Here is a 23,467-nt window from a genome sequence, read left to right as displayed (position 1 = left end):
TTGGCTAGATGCAAGGACGTCAATTGTCAATCTCTATTCTTTAAATTTATTTTGAATAACCAGTTGATACTATCAAATAATATCATAAAATTATTGATCGGGTTAAGCACCTGATATAAATTCACAAGAAAAAACAATTAAACATTGTCCTAGGCCACAAGGCCCTCATGTTTTATCTTTCACTCTGTCTCACGCGAGTTATTATTATTCAATGTCTTGTGAGGACAACAGAAATAGAACAAAAATTATAATGATAGTTTCGATTCTTGATTTTGTTATTTTTCCAACGATGAGTTATCCGTTGAGTATACATAGGAAGATGGTTCATGAAATATAATTATACAAATTAAGTAAATGTAAAGCTTCAATGCACTCCTATCTTTATTAAGACTACTAATTTAAAGAGTTAGGATCCATAACAAGTTCATATAGTTGTAAAAAAAAAATTATATTGCTGGAATGTAATATTATACGTGAATAAACACACGTTTCTTTTGAATAAAAATATTAATGACTTCAAATTCTTAATTATTAGTTATATTATATAGTTTAAATAAGGAAAAATTTATATGAGATAAATTTTAATCAATTTTAAAGTCCTAACTATTTATCTCCTACATAACTCAAATAATAAAATTTAATAATGAAAATTTTAGTAGATTCCAAAGTTCTAAATGTTAGGAAACTAATTAAATTACAACTTTGTCCAATATGAAAATTATTTTTAAAGGATAAAAAAAGCGAACAACATTTTGCTAAAAGGTTTCGTGCTTTTAATATAGTATTATAGAATAGATATAGATATAGATAATTTATATAAGATAAATTTTAATTGATTTTAATTAAGTTTTAATTGATATCAAAATCCTAAATATAAGGACTTAGTTCAAATAAAGAGGATAAATTTAATAAATTAGTTCAAATAAAGAAAATAAATTTAATAAACAAATATTACTTGATCTCAAAATACTAAATATTAGGAAAAACAACATAATTTTTTTTACTTAATTTTCAAAAACTTTATGCTCAAGAACTCCTATTACGTGTCTCTTTGACAAGTAGTGGTAGTTAATGTCTTGCCTAAAAGAATTCTCTAATTTTGGCACTACTAATCATAAATATGTTACGTATTTTAAGTAGGAAAATAATTTATGTAAGGCAAAATCTTAATCGATTTTAAAGTCCTAAATATTAGGATATCATAAATGTTTAAAAAAAGAAAAAAAATTTATAACTATAATTTTAATTGATCTTAAGGTCCTAAATATTAGGAAAATAATTTAAATTACAATTTTGTCCATTATGAAATCTATTTTTAAAGGGTAAAAAAGGCGAACGACATTTCACTAAGGGCCTTCGTGCTTTTAATATAGTACTAGTCTTAGTGTACGTGCGTTGCACGTGTATTATACTTCTATTAATAAAAGATTTATAAAGTAAAAATGAATTATGCGTAATGGAAATTGATGCCGAGATAAATACAGTGTTTATTTAATTAAAAAAATAAATATTAACGCATGAATATGCACAACAACTTGGATTAAAAAATATACCTACTAATTATAGGATTAGGAAACATATCCTATGTAATGACTTCATATCGTCCCCCATCACTAAATCATGCCAAAAAGAAAATTACAGAAGTGGAATAAGTATATGGTTGGGGGTGAGAGCAAAAACTGAAGTATTTATAACTTTAACCATAATACAATATTTAAAAATAATAACTCGATAAATATTGGCTTTAAAGAATAGTTCAGTGAAAAAAGTAAAAGATTTACCTCTCCACCACTTCACCCAGCACCTCTTCTTTTTTCCTAATCTCCAACTCTCTTCGATCTGTTCCCCTATATAAATAACTACTATTATATTTAGGAAAAAACCTATTTACATAACTTAATGATCGCAAAAAAAAAAAAAAGAGGGGAAAAAGATTCAAATTCACTTACTAATGGAAAAAAAAGTTACAACAACAACAACAATCCAGTTCCCAACATGTGGGGTCCGGAAAGGATAGTCTGTACGCAGACCTTACCCCTATCTAACAGGTAGAGAGGTTGTCTCCATAATGGAAAAAAATTTAAAAAAGAGAAAATTTACGTAACGCATTGAATAAAAGAACCTAAGAATCCACACTAAACCGCAAATACTCATAAGAAATTCAAACAAAAAGATATACCCCAATATCATCCTCACTATCTTGAGAAGATACATACAAAACAATGGACCATTTCCTTGAATATAGATAGATCATCTGTGAATGGATAAGAGATGCTGAACTGCAATAAAGACTCGTAGAAAAAAAATAATATTGAATTTCTATTATGAATTACAATAGTCCAACCAATATGTACAAAAATTATTAAATAAGTCCGCATATAAAAGCCTCTCAAGTCCAAAACATGAAAATAAATTATTGCACAATTCAAATATAGACAAGAAAAAGATCCCTTAAATAAATAATAGAGAACTTCTACTATGTAAAAATAAAAGCAAGAATTCATCGCTTGCTTCTCCATTAATAATGATTACTATTTTTCAATATAATCTGCTTGCGCTTTACAATCTATGATATGAAGTACTATTTACTGTTTTTTAAAGAATGGTTAAATCAACAATGTAAACTATTCAGAAGGCCTTACATTATGAATAGATAAATGAATAGTGAAGTCTCTTACATGTTCTATATATGTAAACTATTCAGAACGCCAATTATTATCAATGCTTTTATAGCTGCTCTTCTTCCTTATTTTCTGTATTCCCTTCTTTCCTCTGTCTCACACCTAAAATAAAACACAATCAAAAGAAAAGGAAAAAAAATCAAAAGTTATGCCAAATAATAATAGAATTGCATAGAAGTTATGATTTGCATAGCAGACTTCAGGCACAATAATATATTGAACCTCATAATAAAATGAATAGAAGGAGAAAACCAACCGTGAGTAAAATCAATCAACCTTCCTTGAGGAACAAATGAGAAGAAAAAAATTCTTAAGAACATTATCAACCAAATATGTATGGTGCTAGACTTTGAGTTGAATCAAGAGCTACAACAACCCGGTGGATATGTTGAATTGGGGTTATGTGCATTTATTTCATTTCTAATAAAATTGGAGACTAAGTGAGCGTTTGGACATAACAATTGTAAAATTTCGAAAAAAGTGAAAATTATATTTGAAAATTAGAGTTGTTTTTGGACATGCATACAATTATGGGGTGTTTTTGACATTTTTGTGAGCGATCTGAAGCGAAAATTTTGAAAAACAGGTTTTTGGAATTTTTAAAAATTTCAAACAATTTAAAAATGCATCTTCAAGTGAAAATCTAAATTTTATGTCCAAATATTGATTTCGTACAAAAATAAAATAAAAATCGGAAAAAAGTAAAAAAATTTATGGCCAAACGGGCCCTAAATCTTCCCTACATCATATGATGGAAGTAATTAGTTTAATCGATTTCATGTAATAAACGTGTTATATGATTAACTCGAGAATATAAATAAGATGGAGTATATGAAAGCAAATCATATCGAACCAAGCCTTTAGCTTAAATGATGAAAATATAATTTCCCAATATACCAAAGTATTTTTATTATGCTCTTATAATCGAATCACAAGCCTGAATACTAATAAAAAATACAAAAAGAAAAGGTCAACAATAATTTATATCTCATCACATGTGTCCAAAGGAACACCAAGAATTCAGTCTACACTGACCGAACAGATAACAAAATTAAAATGCAGTGAATAGAATTATGTCATTGAAATCAAGGTGCCGAATAGATGAGAACAGTAGGCAGGAGACGACAACCTAGACGTTGTGATGAGTGAAACTGAAGCATCTGAGTACCTTTTTCGGCACTAAATTGGCATCACAAAACTTGTGTTTATTTAGAACTTTATTTTTGGTTAAGAAATTATTATACTACTAAAATAAAAAAAAATAAAAAAATTAGGATCATAGAACATACCTTCAAGATAATTCTATTCGACCTAAAATTTATGAATCTTTCTTTCCCCAATGCACAAGAAGATGATTTTTTTATCATCCTGTTATATAGAATCGCACATTATACAATAGTTTAAAGGAATCATAGATGAATATTTATAACAAAAATAGAAAGAACGATTCAAGTAAATACTACATAATATATGCTTACTATAAGCAAAAATATTCAGATTCACACCGCAATACCGAAGTAATTAATCAACAAAAATGAAATAACAATTCTTTGAAGAAGAAATTAAGGTAAAAAAACGAAAAGCTTAAACCTCATCGTTAGCATGCAAATAGTCGAAAGATCTTGTCTTCTTTCCACAATTTAGCAGCATAATTTTTCTTTGTACGGAAGAGCAAAGAGGTTTTAAGACTTAAGAACAAACAAAAAAGATTCTTAAACATATAAAACCAGATTTTCTTATGCATGTATTGTAATTTTCCTTTACAAATATGGTATGTTACATAATTCAAATAAGGAAAAATATATATATAAATTTTAGTTGATTTTGAAATCTTAAATATCAGAAAAATAATAAAATGACTATTTTATCCCATGTAAATTCTATTTATCAAGGGTAAAAAAGGCGAACGACATTTCGCTAAAGGGCTTCGTGCTTTTAGTATAGTACTAGTTTTAGGGTACGCGCTTTGCGCGTGTATCCTATATTCATAAATATACGATTTTGGAAAAAAAAAATCTCTCTATCTTTCTTATATATACTACATAATATGTCTGGGTTGTAAGATAAAAAAATAGAAAAAAAGTAATATGTCATCACATAAGTCATTGAATGCCTTATTATTCTTATTTTCTCGTTTGTTCCGCCAATATTGAGTTAATATTTTACAAGAAATAATATATAAAAAATATAGGCAGTTGCCACTCTTTATAATAATGAATGAAGAAAAAATACAACTCATTTAGAATACATTTTGTCTTTTAATATTTTATCCTTATCGCTTCAAATTTGCACTTAACCAACTTGATATAATCAATTTTTCTCTATCTCTAATTTTTCTTTTCGCCGGTATCTTTCTTATGAAAATTAAAATATATGTACCATATGAGTTTTATCAACTTGAAAAATAATTTTTTGTATATGAATAGTTTTACAAAGAAGTGAATTGAATTTATTTTGCTATTAGTTCTAAGAACTTCATTATTTGTTTTTAAAAAGGTAATTTATTTTTATTCAAATTCTTAGTATGAACTCATCCAAAAATTTATATTTAACTGTAATTATAATTTTGTTCAATAAAAAATTATTTTCAAAGGGTAAAATATTGATATAACATTTTACTTTGGACAGTTATATTTTCAAAATTATTAATACAATTTACTCTTATTGACCAAGTCTCGTTATTTCTCGTTTAAAATCTGAAATATTTTTTACTATAAGTTCAAGATTATTAATGTAATAAAATTTTCATGTAACTTTAGAGTTATGTTAGTAAATTCTCTTTTTGGACAAATCTTCTTATTCCTTATTTTTTTCATGAGTTTGGAAAGAATGCAATTTTAAAAACCTTGAGGTTTAACCTTTACATCACTAACTTTTCATCACCAAATATTATAAAGGAGGAAGAGAAAATTGAGTGGTTGGTATGAATGGGTTAACTTGGTAAGTAGTATATTACAAATATTATAAAGTTCAAAATGTTGGGCTAGGGATTTACATATATTTTGAGTTGGTACATATTAGCAGTTTTTACTTAGTTCAAATAAAGAAAGAGTTAATGATCAATATATTTTAAAATTTCAAACTCCTAAAAAATACTCACGTTTAAAAAATCACAAAAAACAATATTAGCTGATCTAAGAAGTCTTGTATAATGCAAAGAGTTTAACATCTAATATAACTTTTAATATGGTTAATATTACGTGTTTTAATAATTAACTTAAAAGTTCAACTTTTAATATAGTTTACTTTGCAAAATTATTTCTAAGAAAAGTATTTTTGTAAGTATAATTTTACTCAATAACTTTAATTTCCTAAATATTAGGAGTTCCTACATTATACAAATAAGGAAAGATTTAATAGCCATAATTTTAGTTGATTTTAAATAACTCAATTTTAGGAAAATAATTAAATGACTATTTTGTCTAGTATGAACTATATTTTAAGAGGGTAAAAAAGGCGAACGACATTTCGCTAAGGGCCTTCGTGTTTTTAATATAATATAGATAGATAGATAGAATATAAATAGATAGATATAAATAATAATAGTAATAGATGATTAACACCAAAGACGAAATATTGTATTACTAATTTTGATATAATTTATACAAAATTTTAGATATTATTTATATACGAGATAGAATGTGAAGCAAAATTATATGTATTAACAGTACATGAATAAAATATCTAAGGAGAAAAATGCCTTTAACTAAAATAATTCATGTATTATTGTTCAGTACTGCATAACAATTCTTGTACATATTGTTATATACTGTTACAATTCCTACGTTATTATTGAGCGTATGAATGATCCTTGTTTCTCGCATAACTAAATTGTAAACTAAACGATTCCTTCTTTTATTTATTACAAGAAAAAGACTCGTTATTACTTTATATTTAGATACTTAAGGCAAAAACTTATACTAATAAGCACTCTAAATATTAATAAAGTTTACGGATATTTTTCAATTTATATTTTTTATGAAAATTAACTCACTCGATGTTATATACAATTGTCCTACTTTAGATTTAACTATCTGATAACAGAATAAACTTTCATCATTGATTAAAAAAATAACTTATTCAAGGATTCTTTTTTTATTTTGATTTCTGCAAATAGATTTCTAGAGTGGTGGTCCTCAAGAAAATAAAAAATTTCTTTATGTATTGATAAATCACGTAGAAGTTAGGAAAGTGCAATGGAGATTTCTTTGAATAGATTTGTGAAAGAATTTTTTTTATATTTTCTCTTAAATGTTTAAAGGGAAAAAAGGAGAAATAAAATTTCAAAATAAACTAATAAGATAAAAAAAAAAAAAGTCAATAGGACCTATTAATAAACAAAAAAGATCAATTAACTAAAGAAAAAGGAGAAACAAAGGATCCTCCTGTAATTGTCTCAAATGCACCAAACAAAAGCTTTTAAAAGTCTTAAATGCACCAAACAAAAGCTTTTAAAAAATTGAGTTCGATTGGATTCAATCCCCCATCATTTGGGTGAAAATTGCAGTGCCTTGACAGTGGCACCTTGAGCCTTTTTGTTACTGAGGGTGCCACTTATATTTGTATACATTCCTTCTATATATACATACTAGTAGTCGTATCTGCGCGATGCGCGGTCAATATTAAAAAATATTAATTAAATTAAATTATGATCAGGCTTGTTTGATCCTATTAGATCGTATTGCTTTAATAAAATTCAATTGTCATCTTGTTTGTCAATACGATATACCCAATAATGAAATCTCTATTAAATCAAACGTACTTATATAGTCAGTGAATAACTTTTTTGTTCTATTTTTCTTTATTATATTAAACAATATTTAGTATTCGCTTTCTTTTTGTAATATGTGAGAAGATATATAATTTATTACTATTGAATTTTTTTTTATTTTAAATTTTATTCTATTGTTCTTAATAATATTATCTAAATTTTAGTGAATAAAATCTATGTTAAACTAACGGGACTTATACAGGCAGCGCATCGAATAACGTTTTTGTTATGTATTTTTCTTTATTATATCTTTCAATATTTAATACTATTACTTTGTTAATAGAAAGTTTCATTAGCATATTACGTTATTTAATATTTTTCTCTGAAGTTTTTTTATTACTTTATTTTTATTTTTTTATTTTTAAATAATTTTAAAACTCCAACTTAAAACTACTCCCCAATTTGAATTGGTAATTTATTATATTTAATTTTATTTTTTATATTAAAATTATATTAAAACTCCAACTTGAACTACTCCCCAATTTGAATGGGTAGTTTTTTTCCTCTTTTTTCGTTTTTTATAGCTTTTTTATTTTAAAATAATTTAAAAACTCCAACTTGAAACTACTCCCACCCAATTTGAACGGGTAGTTACTTTTTTATATATTTATATTTTCATTTTCTAATCTATCTATAATTAAAAGCAGAAGACAAAAGCACCTCATGAAGCCAAAGAATTTAATATTATTAGCATACTACTTTGTTTAATATTATTATAAAATCGTTTTTTATAGCTTTTTTTTTTTTGCTTTTAAAAAGAAATAATTTAAAAGCTCCAACTTGAAAATACTCCCACCCAATTTGAATGAGTAGTTACTTTTTTTATATATTTATATTTTCGTTTTTATATTATAGTTAATTATAAAATATCTATATTTATTAATTTAATATATATATATATATATACACACACACACATATATATATATATATATATATATATATATATATATATATATATATATATGGTAGTTTTGTATTTTTTTTATTTTTGTTTTTTATATATATTTAAATTCAAAAATAATAACTAATAACTAATTATTAATTAAAAATAACTACCAATTTGATGGGTAGTTATTTTCTTATATATTTATATTTTCGTTTTTTTTATTATAGTTAATTATAAGATATCTATTTTTATTTTAAAATTATTTTAAAACACTAACTTGAAACTACTCCATGATTTGAATGAGTTGTTTTTCTTCTCTCTTTTTTTGTTTTTTATAGTTTTTTTTGTTTTTTTATTTTAAAATAATTTAAAAACTTCAACTTTAAACTAATCCCACCCAATTTGAATTTGAATGAGTAGTTATTTTTAAATATATTTATATTTTGATTTTTTTTATTATAGTTAATTATAAGATATCTATATTTATTAATTCAATTAAAGTAACCAATATATATATATATATATATATATATATATATATATATGGTAGTTTTGTATTTTTTAATTTTCGTTTTTTATATATATTTAAATCCAAAAATAATAACCAATAACTAATTATTAATTAAAAATAAGTACCAATTTGAATGGGTAGTTATTTTATTATATATTTATATTTTCGTTTTTTTATTATAGTTAATTATAAGATATCTATTTTTATTTTAAAATTATTTTAAAACACTAACTTGAAACTACTCCATGATTTGAATGAGTTGTTTTTCTTCTCTCTTTTTTTGTTTTTTATAGTTTTTTTTGTTTTTTTATTTTAAAATAATTTAAAAACTCCAACTTTAAACTAATCCCACCCAATTTGAATGAGTAGTTATTTTTACATATATTTATATTTTGATTTTTTTATTATAGTTAATTATAAGATATCTATATTTATTAATTCAATTAAAGTAACCAGTATATATATGGTAGTTTTGTATTTTTTTAATTTTCGTTTTTTATATATAATTAAATTCAAAAATAATAACCAATAACTAATTATTAATTAAAAATAACTACCAATTTGAATGGGTAGTTATTTTCTTATATATTTATATTTTCGTTTTTTTATTATAGTTAATTATAAGTTATATTTTTTTATTTTAATTATTTTAAAACTCCAACTTGAAACTATTCCCCGATTTGAATGGGTAGTTTTTCTTCTGCTTTTTTTCCGTTTTTTATAGCTTTATTTTTTTTTTTTGCTTTTTGATTTTAAAAAAATTTAAAAATTCCAACTTGAAACTACTCCCACCGAATTTGAATGGGTAGTTATTTCTTTATATATAATTTTTTATTTTTTTATTATAGTTAATTATTAATATAGATATAGATAAGAAATCTATATTTATTAATTAAATTAAAATAACCAATTAATATATATATAACCAATTATATATATATATATATATATATAGTTTTTTTAATTATTTTTATTTTTTAGATATATTTAAATTAAAAAGAATAACCAATAACTAATTTAATAACTAATTATGCCATGTGTCATTCTATTGTGAATGGGTAGTTATTTTCTTATATATTTATATTTTCCTTTTTTTATTATAGTTAATTATAAGATATCTTTTTTTATTTTAATTATTTTAAAACTCCAACTTGAAACTATTCCCCGATTTGAATGGGTAGTTTTTCTTCTGTTTTTTTTCGTTTTTTATAGCTTTATTTTTTTTTTGCTTTTTGATTTTAAAATAATTTAAAAATTCCAACTTGAAAATACTCCCATCCAATTTGAATGGGTAGTTATTTTTTTTTTTTTTATTATAGTTAATTATTAATATAGATATAGATAAGAAATCTATATTTATTAATTAAATTAAAGTAACCAATTAATATATATATATAACCAATTTTATTTATATATATATATATATATATATATATACATATATATGATAGTTTTTTTATTATTTTCATTTTTTAGATATATTTAAATTAAAAAGAATAACCAATAACTAATTTAATAACTAATTATGCCATGTGTCATTCTATTGTGAATGGGTAGTTATTTTCTTATATATTTATATTTTTATTTTTTATTATAGTTTATTATAAGATATCTTTTTTTATTTTAATTATTTTAAAACTCCAACTTGAAACTATTCCCCGATTTGAATGGGTAGTTTTTCTTCTGTTTTTTTCGTTTTTTATAGCTTTATTTTTTTTTTTGCTTTTTGATTTTAAAATAATTTAAAAATTCCAACTTGAAACTACTCCCACCCAATTTGAATGGGTGGGATTTTTATATATATTTTTTTATTTTTTTTATAGTTAATTATTAATATAGATATAGATAAGAAATCTATATTTATTAATTAAATTAAAGTAACCAATTAATATATATATAACCAATTATATATATATATATATATATATATATATATGGTAGTTTTTTTATTATTTTCATTTTTTAGATATATTTAAATTAAAAAGAATAAGCAATAACTAATTTAATAACTAATTATGCCATGTGTCATTCTATTGTTCTGCCATTTGACTTCATGAGGTGCTTTTGTCTTCTGCTTTTAATAATATATAGATTTTATATATAAAAATTCTTTTATTATTATTAGCAGTTTACAATCCAGTTCATTGAATGATCCCTACATTGATCACAAATAACTAACATGTATTAGGATGGGCAAAAAGGAATCTACAGGCCGAAAAGGGATTTTGTGTCATGGAAATGGTAAAAATAGCACGGGTTAGCCAGTTTTCGAACTGGAAAATAGTTAGCGTTTGCAAAGTTATTGAAAAATAGTCACTATGTTGCCGCAATACGGAAAATTCCAGTATATGTCACGACCCGAATTTTCCAACCTCGGGGGTCGTGATGGCGCCTACTAATGGGAGTTAGGCAAGCCAAACCTTAACTACTTGTTGCGCTTCCATATTGCTTCATTTTAACAAACACAAGGCGATAACATGATAACAACGGAACTTTAGATAATTAGCGGAAGTCAACGATTAAATATCTTAAGTCTACGTCTATTATAACTTTTAAAACCTCAAATACCCAAAACCTGGTGTCACAGACTATCTAAGATTTCTACATATAAGGTCTGAAGAAATAACAGTGCGTTATTTCTGAATAAAAGAAAATGAAACAGGAAGTAGAGATAGAGAGAGACACCAGGGCCTGCGGACGCATGCAGTCTACCTTGGATCTCCGGGTGGATTGAAGGAAGCACTCCAACTACTGTCCGAAAGCTGCTCCTGGATCTGCACACAGTGCAGAGTGTAGTATCAGCACAACCGACCCCATGTGCTGGTAAGTGTCTAGCCTAACCTCGGTGAAGTAGTGACGAGTCTAGGACCAGACTACCAAATAAACCTGTGCAGTTCAAATGTATATACAACGAAAAAGAAATACAGAAAATAACCAGTCAATGTGGGAGAGGGAAACATGTTGTGGGGGAGATAACAGTTCTGAATAGAAAGTATCAAGTAAGGAAAGAAATAACATAACTCGAATATCAACAAAGAATCAGAAATCAACAATTTGCACGGCATCACCCTTTGTGTTTTTACTCTCGTCCTCTCCAAAGCAATTTTATAATAAAAGTGTGCATGACATCACCCTTCGTGTTTTTACTTTCGTCCTCACCAAATCAATCATATAATAAAGATGTGCACGACACCACCCTTCGTGCTTTTACTCTCTTTCCTCACCATATAATCAATGAAAATCGGTACGGAATGGTACATCGTACGGCATGACATCACCCTACATGCTTTACAGTCTTTCCTCACAATAGGTAACAATGTACGGCATCACCCTTCGTGCTTTAACACTCTTCCTCACGCAAACAACAATCACAAGCAAAGGGGCAAGGGAATAAACAAAATAGTAATAGAGATCCCCGCAAGGGAACAATAGTTAAACAATTAAATCCCGGCAAGGGAACAACATCAATAATCTCAACATCCCGGCAAGGGAAATCATCAAAGCAACAATATCCCGGCAAAGGGACAAGTTAATAACTCTTTCTCTTTCTTTCACTTTTATTTCATAACTCACTTTACCACTTGATCCAATCTTCCAAAGGGTTTAATCATCTCATATACTTTCACAATTCATAATATAACTTGAGTCAATGCTCTAAAGGGTTCAATCATCTCATATACTTTCACAATTCACAATATAACTTGAGCCAATGCTCCTCGATGTTCAAAGGTTACAATTCCTTCCACAAACTTTTCACAACAATTAGAAATCATCACCAAGGCATGAAAGATACAACGAAATCAAGATCTTTAAAATTTAAAGACTCGTGGTCATGCTAGACACCAACGTATAGATACCCGTCACCATGCCAATACGTCATACTCAACAATTATCACGTAGCAAATAAGACTCAACTCCTAATCCCTCAAGCTAAGGTTAGACCAAACGCTTACCTCGATGCCACGAACACAACTCAAGGTTCAATTATAGCTTTACCCCTTGATTCCACCGCCAATTCGCTCGTATCTAGTCACAATTTACTTAATTACATCAATAAACGCTAAATGAATCAATTTGAATGCATGAAAATGAGTTTTCCAAAGTTTTACCCAAAAGTCAAAATCGCCAACGGGCACATGTGGTCAAAAATCGAGGTTCGAACCAAAACCCGATTACCCATTCCCCCACGAGCTCAAATATGTAATTTATTTTAAAATCGGACCACAAATCGAGGTCCAAATCCCCAATTTTTGAAAAACCTAGGTTCTACCCAAAACTCCCAATTTCCCCCATGAAAATCTGTGATTTTAAGTTGAATCCATGTTGAAAGGTATTAATGATTGAAGAAAACTACTTAAAAACGACTTACAATTGATTTGGAGAAGAAAGGTTGTTTGAAAAATCACCTCTTATGTTTTTGGAGTCTTAAAAAAAATGAAAAATAACTGAAATCCCGTCTAAATATACTGCCCTCGGATGCCCTGTGCAGACCGCACAAAATCAACCACGGCCGCACAAGCTTCATGTGTTCTGCAGTGACAGGTCTTAGTATTTTGGCCATAACGTTCTCTACAGATGTCTCAATTGTGATTTCTTTACCTTTCTGGAAACTAGACACGTAGGGCTACAACTTTCGTTTTTAAATCATCTCATAATTCCTTGTAGATCAAAAGATATAGCTTCTGAAGTCGGACCGGTGAATTGCTCTTCACCGCGGACCGCACCAAAACTAGTGCGGCCGCACGGGCCTCTCTGCGGCAGCAGTCCATATCATGCGGACCGCACTGCCCTGTTCAGAGGTCCTCCACCTCTCTGAGTCTGCAACATCTCAGTTTTTAAGCCTAAGACACCCCGGAACCTACCCGAAACACACCCGAGCACTCGGAACTCCAACCCAAGCGCACACAAAACCTCAAAAAAATCCTACGGACTTATTCGTGTAATCAAATCAGCAAAATAACATCATGAACATCAAACTAAATCTCGAGATCAATGAAATTTTCTCAAAACTTCTTTAAACATAAATTTTGGCAATTTCAGTCCGAATCACGTCATATGACATCGTTTTTCACCAAATTCCACAGAAATGTCTTAAATCATACTCCCTCCGTTTCAATTTATGTGAACCCATTTGACTGGGCACGGAGTTTAAGAAAAGAGAGAAAACTTTTGAACTTGTGGTGTAAAATAAGACATATATTTTGTGTGGCTATAAATCATTGCATAAAAGTAAATTGTTTCCAAATAAGGAAAGGGGTCATTCTTTTTGGCACGGACCAAAAAGGAAATAGGTTCACATAAATTGAAACAGAGGGAGTATATAAGACCTGTACCGGGCGCCGAAACCAAAATACGGGGCCGATACCATCATGTTCTAATTAAATTTCATTTCAAATTTCTTTAAACAATTCCAAAAAACAATTTCCTTTGAAAATTCATTCCTCGGGCTTGGGACCTCGGAATTCGATTCCGGACATACGCCCAAGTCCCATATTTTCCTAGGATCTTCCGGGACCGTCAAATCACGGGCCCAAGTCCGTTTAACCAAAACGTTGACCGAAGTCAAATTAGCTCATTTTATAATCAAAACTTATCATTTTTCACAGATTATCATATTTAAGCTTTCCGGATACGCGCCCGAACTGCGCACGTAAATCGAGGTGACTCTAAATGAGGTTTTCAAGGCCTCAGAACACAGAATTTTGTTTTAGGGTCATCACAGTATAATATACTAGAGATTGAGCACCGGTGCTCAAATCTCCGGTATATTATAATGTATTATTTTTCCGGATTTTGAACAGTATTTTTATTTAGATTTATCTTTACATGAAAAGTGGCTAAATTTTGATTACTTTTGAAACTGTTGCTATTTTTGAGTGACCACTTGTAAATCTGGCTATTTTTGAATTTCTCCCGTCGAAATGCGGCCTACATTGACTAGTGGCATGATATGGGTTGGGCTCAACGAGTTCTCTTCTTAGCTTGATTTTGAAGTCAAATTTGGGCTCAAAGTTAATATCAAATGGGCCCAATAATTAAATGGGCATGTAAATTTCCCAAAATTTACGTAAAAATAGCACGGTATAGCTAATTTCGGACTGATCATTCAAAAATAGTCAGCGTTTATCAAGTCAATGAAAAATAGCCACTATTTTGTTGCAACAGAGATCGGTCCAGCATAATATATTGGAGTTCGGTGCACCTGTGTATGAACTCCAGCATATTATGCTCGACCGGTATACTTTGCTGGCTCCAGTATAATATACAGGAGACTGGAGCACGAATGCTCCAAACTCCAGTATATTATGTTGGACCGGTATACTTGGTGGAACTCCAGTATATTATGTTGGAGTTCTAGTATACTTATGCTGGAACTCCATCATATTATGGTGGAGTTCCAGCATACTTATCCTGGTATGTTGGAGTTCAAGTATAGTTATACTGGAACTCCAGCATAATATACTGACGTATTTTTCGGATTTTGAACAGTGTTTTCGCTCAAATTTATCTTTACATGAAAAGTGACTAAATTTCGATTACTTTTGAAACTGGGCTATTTTTGAACGACCAATTGTAAATTTGGCTATTTTTGAATTTCTCCCAAAATTTAATTGTGCCTTCAGAGTATCTCATTTTATGTGATTTTTCAGCGTACCAAGGATCGTCTAGGTATCGAGATAAGGACATTAATCTCGATATAAAATTAAGATTATATTTATCTTATATGTAATTGCGAGTATAGCTACTAATATAAATTTTATACTCAAATGATACTAATAACTACTAGTATCAATACCCGCGCGATGCGCGCACAAATCATTTCAAATTGCGATGCAGGTTTTTTGAATCATGTACAAATAACCTTAAAATATAAACCCCTCAAATAAAAATTATATAACATGAGAATTTAATTATGAAACATGATATGAAATTCTTGTTCAAATCTCGTAGTGAACAACCAATCTTTTTAATATATATTTGTAGCAACCTGACTCCTTGATTTTGGTACTTGTATTTCGTTCCGCTGTCGATATTAAAGAATACTAAACATGCCATATTGTGATCTATCTTGTTCGAGCACATTAGATCATATTATCTTAACAAAATTCTTATTATCACTTTATTTTTATCTAGAAGTCAAATATATCGTATTCATCACATCACTTTTACATAAATTCTTTTTTTTGTTCTTTTATTATATTTATTATATTATTTATATTTAATCATAATATTTTAATTATTTAAATTTATCAAAAATATTTTTAAATATAATTTATTATTTTATTTTATATATTTTTAAATTAATTTAAAGTATAAGTATCCTCACACTACCTCTATTTTTATTTTTATGTACATTCTCTTCTCTACTACAAATATTAATTAGTTTTTATATTAATGTTTAACCCAGAGCCAAAATAATGTCATATTTTGTTTTAAATTGTAACTTTTAATTAGTCTAAAATATTAATACATAAGTTGTTTGATTATCATGTTCCAAATGTATTGAGTTCTCTTATAATTAATTTTATATTAGATGTAGTTAAATTTTTTTTCTTTTTTAGCTATAAGATACAATTTAATTTTTAATTTTCATTAGCAAGATTAACAATATTAGAAATTTATTTTGTATTTTTAAAATTTTATTCAATCATAGAAAAACAATTCTTAATTATTTGAACACATTATTTCTAAATATTGTATTTTAGTTCTTTACGTAATATTTTAAAAAATAAAAAAATAACCTCATCTCAAATTCAAATAATTCTTATAATTTTATTTTCTAAAATGGACCGCATTTTTAAAAAATTATGCTATGCATTCAAACTAACTGCACTCGATTCAGATATTAATCATAGAAAAATATTTTCTTAATTCTTTGAATATATTATATATAAATGTTGTAATAATATTTTCATTGTCATTTTATTTCTTTACATAAATTTTCTTTCTTTTTTACTTTTAATATACAAATTTAATTTTTGTAAAATTACCTACATTAGAAATTTATTTTGTAATTTAAATTTTTTATTTTTTATTATTATTTTATTTTTCATAAGTAAGACTTCAACTTCATGGTATTATCCATAATTTGAGTTTTCACATCATAGTTTTAAGAATTTTATAATCTCAAATTCAAATAGTCTTTTCTTTTAATTTCTAATAGTAAATTTCTAATAGTTTAACATAATTTTGCTATTTTTTTAATCTAATATATAGTCTTATTACATTTTATGTGGCTTTTTGTTAACTTGTAAATTTATTTAATATCATTATCAACTACTTTCTTTAATAATATAAGATAAATATATAATTTTTTTTAATTATGAAATAAATATTTATTTTATTTTAAAAACATTGCTCGAAAATTTTAAATTATTTAAATTTAATAATATTTTTAAGTATTGTATATTTATTTTATTTTATTTTCTAAACTTATGATTTATAAATGTCCTTACATTATCTCTAATATATTTTTATTGTTCAATTTTTTTAGTTTTTGATTTTAACTATTAGACTTGAGTTATGTGGACTTATATTATGACTTTCTTAGCATAATATAAAAAACTTTCTCATCTCAAATTTAAATAAGTTTTACCCTTTTTCCTATGATAAAAAATATGAATTTTTATTTTTTCTCTATTTATTCTTTATTTTTGATTTTATATTATTCAATACCTAATATTATTACACTATCATGTGAATTTCTATTAGCCTGTTTGAATTTAGTATCTATTTTTACCACACTCATTCCAATACAATATAGATAAAAATTTAAAAACTTTCTCATCTCAAATTCAAATAATTTTTATCATTCTATTTTCTTAATTGGAATATATTTTTAAAAAATTATGTTATGCTTTCAAATTTAAACTAACTGAACTTAATTCAAATATAATCATAGAAAAATATTTTCTTAATTGTTCGAACACATTATATTTAAATGTTTAGTAATATTTACGTATAAAATATTCGTTTGCACGATTTATCAGTATTAATATGAATTTATTATTCTTGTTATTAAAATATCTTTTGTTAATTATTTAATTTTTCTCTTACCTTATAAATAATTTGTATACTTTATGTAAGATCTTATTTTGCTGCTTGAAATTATTTAATTTTTAAACTCAATAAATCCTTAATATCTTAAGTAAATTTTAGTTTTATTTTATATTTTAACTTACTCCAAAGTATAAATAGTTATAGGTTATCTCAATTTACGTCTTTATATATTTTTATTTTTTTCTATTATAGATTTAATTAATTTTTTAATTAATTTTTCGCCTCCATATTTCTAGTTAATATAGAAAAAAATCTATGTGTAGATCAATATATAAATATAAATATAGATATAGATACAAATATGCATATAAATTTAATTATAGATATATAGACTAGATTTGGCTAAGATCTATTTAGATTATGTATAAGACTCATTAAACTACTTCCATTAATTATGTTTCTATATATATTTTTTAGTTGTTAATGTTATCCTAAAATTGCCAAGTGACTTCATTTTAGCTTGCCACTTGCTTTAACCACAATGTATATTACTCCTCTTTTAATATAATATAGATATAGATTCCATATAAAATATGAGATAGATAAACCCCTAAAATGACCTTTGTTTATATGAGACGTAACTAAATGACAAAGTTAATTTTGTATCTGTATTTGTCCATGTGACCTTTTGGTCATATTTAGAACATTCATTAAAGTATCAAGTTACGTTAAGCGAACCACATAATGTTTATACTCTTATGATTTTTTATCAAAATTATATCATTCAACGATGGCATCCCTAATTAAATGATAACAATGGACGATACAAAATATCAAAATATCTTTAATCACTGCATAGAATTCCTCTTGTTTTCACATTAATACCTCAAATGATATATAATGATCCACTGTCCAGGGCTCCAGGCTATTTAGCTTGGATTATTAGGATCCAATGCGTGACTCTTTTGCCCATGAAAAAAATAAAAAGCAATTTTTTTGGTTCAACAATAGCAACAACAACAAATTCAATGTATTCTCATACGTGAAGTTTGGGGAAGGTAGTGTGTTCTACTCCTACTTTAAAAAAAATAGAGAGTCTCTTTTCGGTAGACCCTCGACTCAGGGAAGAAGGTTCAATCTAGGAACACGCATCAAAAAAATAAAAAAATTAAAAAATTAACATAATTATTCATATAGGTTTTAGTTTACACAAAACTAGCCAAACCTAATTAAGTTGGCTAACTGGGATGCATAAGCAATGCCAATAATAGTAATACCGTCAACCCTCTTTATAACCGTCTCGTTTGTTCCGATATTTTTTGGCTTTTATAATGAATGGTTGTTATACACATATAATAACATTTGACGTCTAAATACTTTTTGGCTATAATAGATAAATTTATCCAAAAATTAATTATTTTTCCTTTTTTAATATTATATATAAAGGATAAGAAAATTATTCAAATTTAAAATCTCAAAAGATAGACATATTTCACTAGTTAAATATTGAAGAAAGCTAATACTATTATTAATAAATTCATAACTAAACATATAAAGATTTAGAGGGTGTTTGGTTAAGCTTATAAGCTAGTCAAACTAGCTTATAAGCACTTTTCGGCTTATCTACACGTTTGGTAAAGTTAAAAGTGTCTATAAGCCAAGTGCTTATAAGTCAAAAATAAGCCAAAAGCCATAAGCTGGTCACCCCCAGCTAATGAATTTTTAGCTTATAAGAACTTTAAGTTTGGCCAAGATTTACTATTTTATCCTTAAAATATTTCTTTTTAGAACAAAACTTCTGCATAGATACTCACTGCCTCAAGTATTCAACCTAAACCACCCCTCTCCCTCTCCCCCTCCCCCACCTCTTCAAGTCTGCAATTCTCATTGACTATTTAAGATAAGCAAATTCCTTATTCCTTCGCATACTTATATCTATATGATTGTGTATTAATCTTTGAAATGTATGTAATAAATGAGGACATATCAATTTTTTGATGTATTGCTTTCTAGGTGTTGTGGTGATGAAGACAATATTTGTTTCTCTTCAAATAATTTGTCCTATTTAGGTTTATTTTTTACTGAGAAATTTTTGTCAATTTATTAATTATTATAACTTATGATTATATGCTTATCATAAAAATTATCTTATCTAAGCACAATTGTATTTAAAATAAAATGACAAATAAAATATATTATATTTGAATCGATCTGGAATCTAAAATTTTGAAATTACGCCCTTCTAAGTAAACAATTCTAAGGTTATTTAAGTCATTTTAACAGAAAAAGAGCTTTTCGGCACTTTTTATCAAATACTGCAGCAACTTATTATTAATAATTTTAGCACTTGTACCCAAACACGTATCTGCTTATTTATTAAATCAGTTTCAGCACCTAATGTTTATCAGCTATTTCAAATCAGCTAATCCAAACGGGCTCTTAAACTTTAAGGTAAACATTTTAAAGCTACTTAGAAAAATAACTTCTTTCACGATTGATGGAAGAACTTTGAAATTGTAGATTTATTCTCTTACTAGCGATATAATTGGCGAAGATTCGTACCCGGCTTTTCAGCAAAAAGGTATCCAATAGCGTTCTCTTGAAGACAATCTAAGAGCTTAACAGTTAAATTTTTTATCTAAATATTTTTTGAAATTTGTCCCATGGAAAAAATATAACGTGCAAATCTTCAAATCTTATATCTTATGCAAGATAGAAACTTTGTTTAATGGAAAATATTGTGTGCATATTTTAAAACTATTATTTGTAATCTTAATAATTTTATATGGCTATGGTGTATTTGAACAAATCCCTAAAGAACCTGAAATAAAACCCTGACTTCAACTACTATCCTAGATGTTCAAAGTTAGACTAGTACACATTTATTTTGCGGATGATTTGATAATGTGCAGCAGGGCAGATAGAATCTCCATCCAGTTAATGTTACATGCATTTAATCACTTCTCTGAAGTTTCTGGGCTTAAAGCCAATACGGATAAAAGTTCACTCTATGTAGCAGGGGTGTCCAGTGACTTCAAACACCAGATCATTCAGGAAATGGGCTTCTCTGCTGGGGAAATGTCATTCAGATACTTGGGAGTACCACTATCTTCAAGGAAGCTCACAATACACCAATGTCTGCCTCTAGTGGAAAAGATGATTGCAAAGATTAGATGCTGGTCTACTAAATTTCTATCATACAGTGGGAGAATGCAGTTGATTAAAAGTGTACTATTTGAGCTGCATACTTACTGGGCTCAAATCTTTTTATTGTCAAAAAAGATCATCAATATGGTAACAAATATATGCAGAATATTCCTATGGGCATATACAAATGAGGTTTCCATAAAAGCCTAGTAGCTTGGGAAAAACTATGCATGCCTAGGTCTGCTGGATGATTAAATATTCTGGACTTCTACAAATGGAACAATTCAGCAATCTGTAAGTTATTATGGGTTGTTACTCAGAAAAAGGATAATCTACGAGTAAAATGGATTCACTGCTTCTATATAAAGCAGAGAGATCTAATGAAATGTCCTATTCCTAAACAAACTTGTTAGCTAGTTAGGAAGATATTGAAACAAGGAGATGACTAGTGAATCATGGGGACATTGAGGCACTGTTAAAAAGCTTTGAGATACAGGGAAAGTTCAACATTAAGAAAATATATCAATTCTTTACTCCTCAATTTCATAAAGTAGATTGGAAGAAAACAATGTTGGTGCAAAGTATCATTCCCAAGCATCAATTCATTCTCTGGTTATCAATTCTGCACATTCTATCTACCGTTGACAGATTAGAGAGATGGGGAACACATGTTAAAAAAGAGTGTGTACTGTGTGCATCTGATATAGAGAAAACCTTGGAGCATATACTATTTGACTGGCCTTATTCACATAAGGTGTCGAATACCCTACTAGGCTGGTTGGGAATAAAAAGGAACATAGGCACTTAGCAGGAAGAAGTCACTTGGATAGCAAGCAGAATCAACAATCGACCAAGGACTCACATTCTAAGATTTCTCTTAGTAGCAATTGTCTATCATATCTGGGCGAAGAGAAATGCAAGATGATTTCAACAAAGGAAGCAAGAGGATAGACAGAGAATGAAGGAAATAGTTATTGATCACGCCCAACTATGCCTTATAAAAAGAACAATGCGGACGTTGCAAATATAACCTGAGTATTCTGCCCAGAGTCGAATACACAGAGAATTAACCTATCAATCACTATCTTTAGAACTACTAAACTCTTGAGTACCAACTTCCCCAAACGTTTGAATCACAGTTGATGGTGTCTTCAATAACTAAAATTGCAATTAAATAAACAGCTGTAAACTAAGGATGCTAAGGTTGTAAACAATAATGAGAAAACGCTAAGGTAATGACTTCCCCTAGTGATGGAATCCCTTCTGTTTATGCTTCACACAAATTGACCAACACCTCTCTATCAACCATAAACGCTCATCTTACCGTAATTCTCTCCCGAGTAATCACAGTAATATACTCAATACACTCTCCCGAGGTACACTGGCTAGCTCTAATTAACACAGTTCACTTTAGATTTCACTCAAGGCTTCGTTATCCCTAATCCCGCCTTTAAACCCGCAGTTATAGATCCCTCTTATACTTTGGGAGTGGTGTTGTTCAACAATAATCTAAATATGCACTCTCTCCCGAGTTATGCACACTAAATAGGCACAACTAATTGAGGATCCTGTCAATTAACTACAACATACACAAAGTTGAACAAGTAAAGATTGAGACTAGCAATTTATATTAACATAAACAAGAAGTCATCCCCAAATAGGTTCCATCAAAACCTTAGACAAAGGATTTAGCTACTCATAACTATGGGTAAATAAACTAAAACAATATTCATCATAAAACTTGCAAGAAAAATAAAGAGAAGAAGAAACCAAGATGTTTTGGGTGCTCTCTCACACTTGTTCATCTTGCCAAAAAAACTCTCCAAAATAATACATGCCTCTCTTGGGCGAAGTCTAGTGTTTAATATAGGGTTTTGGGCTACAAATCTCGTATTTTACACTTTAGTCCCTGAATTTCTCTGCCTCCGCCGCGGTCAAACCGCGGCCAAACTTGCTCTCTGATTCTCACTTTGTCTGCAGCCCTCTTCTACCGTGGTTCTGTCGCGGTCGCGGTTCCAGTACTCTTTCAGTTCTGACTTGAGCTGTTTCGCGTGGTTTACTTGATGGAATTTTACGATCGGCCTCTTTTTCTCCATATTTGATCCCAAAAGTACTCCATATCCTTCTCTGGTCATATATAACCTGTAAAGCATGAAAAACACTAATAAGAGCATTTTGTTATCACTTTTATCATCCAAACTATACAAGAAGGTGGTTATTTAGTGTCTAATTATAGTTAAATTCACCTATTATCAACACCCCACACTTAAACCTTTGCTCGTCCTCGAGCAAGTTACACCACACTTCTAGGCCTAATCGTTCGATGCATTACCCAATTTTTTTATTTTTTTTATGCCACACTCGCCATTATGAAGGAACAACCTAAGCAGTGCAACAGTCACGCCTCAGATTAAGACTCTAACACCATGACACACTCATGCTCACTCTAGTTACTCTAATAGAGGTGA

The sequence above is a fragment of the Nicotiana sylvestris genome, chromosome 1, assembly GCF_000393655.2.
Source record: "Nicotiana sylvestris chromosome 1, ASM39365v2, whole genome shotgun sequence".
In the NCBI taxonomy this organism is placed as follows: domain Eukaryota; kingdom Viridiplantae; phylum Streptophyta; class Magnoliopsida; order Solanales; family Solanaceae; genus Nicotiana; species Nicotiana sylvestris.
The sequence above is the reverse complement of the archived record's forward strand: the minus strand, read 5'-3'. Positions refer to the sequence as shown.